Source organism: Balaenoptera musculus, chromosome 18, assembly GCF_009873245.2.
Source record: "Balaenoptera musculus isolate JJ_BM4_2016_0621 chromosome 18, mBalMus1.pri.v3, whole genome shotgun sequence".
In the NCBI taxonomy this organism is placed as follows: Eukaryota; Metazoa; Chordata; class Mammalia; order Artiodactyla; family Balaenopteridae; genus Balaenoptera; species Balaenoptera musculus.
Window position 1 is genome coordinate 29,904,303 of NC_045802.1, and position 3,364 is coordinate 29,907,666.

A 3,364-nucleotide genomic window follows, 5' to 3' on the forward strand; every position below is an offset into this window, starting at 1 on the left:
TTGGTATTGGTCCCAGGTAGCTCTGTGGCATTCCAGAAGAAGATACTGTGTTAAATGAAGCATATAAAGATAGAAGAATGATTATAAAGTTTATTTATTGTGATAAGCAGGGGCTGTTGACTCAATTATTTTAAGTTAGGGAGGTCAAGTAACCAAAGATCAACCAAAAGGACGGTGAACTGCTGCCATTTATGTGCAGCCTGTTTCCCAGGATGGACTTTTATTAAAATAAGCCAGTCTGAGTGACTTCCAACTTAAAACAATTTTCATATCAAGGCCACAGCACTTATAAAAGTTTCAGAAGGAACTAATCCTTCACTTTCAGGAAGAGTTCAAAGTATCTTTGCTCAATGGACATGGTGATTTTGTATTTCTATAGAACCATAATGAGCAGAAAATGGCTTCAGTGTTTTTTTGTATTTCCAAGCATATTAGAGGAATGGGCAATCAGTTTCATAACTGAGTTAAGAGAGCCAAAGGAATGTGCCTACTATTTATTCGCAAAATTGGAAAAAAAAAAACAAAAAACAAAAAACCAAAAAATACCTCAGTAATAGAGCTTCCTGCCCTAGTGAGAAAAACTCTAGTCAATATTACCCCTGAGGCCATCCCTGGTGTAGAAAGGAGAGAAACATTGTCTTAGTTTTCATCATGAATATGGGTTCCATATCAAAATCATTAAATACTTCACATCCTTCTAACACTGTTAGAGAAATACAAACATTTGCTAAAGTACTAATATTCTCCAAAGAGTGCTTACAGCTGAAATAAAGTTTGCACAAGAACACATAATTAAAAGACATGCATTTTAATGGGATAAATCAAGGGATTTATTACCAGTCTAGATATTGAACTTGTTAATATTAAATTTAGAAAGAAAAAAGACTCTCTTCAAGGTAACTTATTTATGCAATGACTCAGTATTATGACTTTAGATTCCTTTAAATCAAAAGAATCAGGGAAAAAATAGTTAACTACATCACTTATGTGAGGTGATGACCATATTAATTGTCTTGATCTTGTTAATCATTCCACAATGTATATGTATATCAAATCATCAAGTTATACACTTTAAATATATACAATTTTTTTATGTCAATCATTCCTCAATAAAGTTAGCAAAAAAAGAAAAATAATAAAAACACTTAAAGACAGCAGAAACAGGGGTCCCCCAAACATGGAGTCTTGCAGCCCAAGTCTTACCAGAATCAGGATGAGGGAGTGGTGGGTCTAGGTGGGGCTATTGGCTATGCCCCTGCTTGCAGCCTATCTGCACATTCCCCCCCTCCTCCCCCCCACTCCCCAGCTTTCCTCTGCTCTTCACTCATGGAAGTCATCAGGCAATTTTTTTTTTACCTAAAAGGGACTGAACATCTTCTACCAAGACTCTGTGTGTGTGGTTTGAAGTCCAGAGGTAGTCGTGCTTTTACATGGTTTTACAATGTCCAGCTATGATTGGTACAAGATATGGGAAGGTCTGACCCTCAGGTTTCATCGAGTGATTGTCCTCAATTTCCTAGGTTTTGGCTTCAGTGACAAACCAAGACCACATCACTATTCCATATTTGAGCAGGCCAGCATCGTGAAGGCCCTGTTGCGGCATCTGGGTTTCCAGAACAGTAGGATCAACTTGTTGTCTCATGCCTGTGGGGATATCTTTGCTCAGGAGCTGCTCTATAGGTTCAACTAGAATAGATCTGGTCAGCTTACCATTAAGAGTCTCTGTCTGTCAAATGGAGGTATATTTCTTGAAGCTCACCTTCTTCTCCTTCTCCAAAAGCTTCTCAAAGATGGAGACATGCTGTCACCCATCCTCACGCGACTGATGAACTTTGTATTCTCTCGAGGTCTCTCCTCAGATTTTGGGCTGTACAACTGACCCTCTGAGAATGAGCTGTGGGACATGTGGGCAGGGATACGCCACAGTGACGGGAACTTGTTTATCGACAGTCTCTTGCAGTATATCAATCAGAGGGAAAAGTTTAGAAGACGCTGGGTGAGAGGTCTTGCCATTATATCCATTCCCATTCATTTTATCTAAGGGCCATTGGATCTGGTGAATCCTTATCCAGAGATTTTGGAGCTGTACAGGAAAATGCTGCCGCAGTCCACAGTGTCATTCTGGATGACCACATTAGCCACTATCCACAGCTAGACGATCCCATGGGCTTCTTGGATACATATATGGGCTTCATCAACTCCTTCTGAGCTGGAAAGAGTAGCTTCCCTGTATTACCTCCCTTATTCTCTTATCTGTTGTGTATTCCACTTAGGAAGAAATGCCCCCAAAAGGTCCTGGCCACCAAACACTATTCTCTCACAAAAGTCCACTTGACTCACACTGGTGAACAGCATATACTAAAAGGCTAGCAGAAGCTCTATGGGTGACCTAATAGTTCACCTCCCATTCCATCAACATCTGATCAGGTGTATGGATTTGCCTTTGTCTTTGTGTTATTAGGAAATTCTGATGGTCATACTACTCACCGATACAGAAAGACAGACAGACATTCTTTTTCATAAAAGTCTTTGAAAGACTTCTATGGACTTTTCTGAAATATTATATTTAGAAATGCTCATTTCTGGCCCAACCCTGATTGAAATTATGTATAGGAAAGAATAAGGAGGTGCCACCTTAACCTTGCCTAGAATGGCTTTAAGTTCTCTAAGCAATACAACTTTAACTGAGAACGAGTGTCCCTTGTCATAACTTTGGATTTAGTTTCATTAGCTTCTTCTAATTGAAGACATTTTGTTAGATTTTGATTTAAATAAAGCAGTATTCTAAGTATACTTTAAGACTATGATTTACCTACATGTATTTTACATATATATTTTTTCTTTTATAAGGATACTAAACCAGCAGACACTTACTCTGGCAGAGTAGTTTAACATTATTAAACATGTTTTATTTCTGAATAAATTGAACGAAATCCAAAATATTTACAGAATTTCCTAAAACCACAGGACATTAAGGACAGTAGCATCTGTGTCGGAGATTTACCATTATTTGCTGTTAGAACTCGTCTTTCCAGCTAATAACAATTGGACTCTTCATACCTCAGTGTTTAGAAGCATGTCCCTCCTGAGCTAGAGTGGAGAGGAAGGGAACATTGTATAGTCCAAGTTAACAGGCTGAATATAGGCTGATTGCTTAACTTCTCTTTGGTTGCCCCAGAGAGTGTTCCTCATGTAACTCACCAACTCCTGTACTTCACAGACAGGAAAGTTCCAGAAACTTTAAGAACAAAGTCTGAAAGGTATATGATCAAATGGTGCTGAATACTTGTATTTTTTAAAAGCCACAGTTTCATTGTCTTAGTTAAAACAGGATAATTAAGTGATTATTTATATTTTTTTACTT

At 38.1% G+C, this 3,364-nt stretch overlaps 1 pseudogene; it reads left to right on the forward strand.

The window, feature by feature from the left end:
• Positions 1-1,213: 1,213 nt before the first annotated feature.
• Positions 1,214-2,208, forward strand: LOC118884291 (annotated as a pseudogene).
• Positions 2,209-3,364: the final 1,156 nt, after the last annotated feature.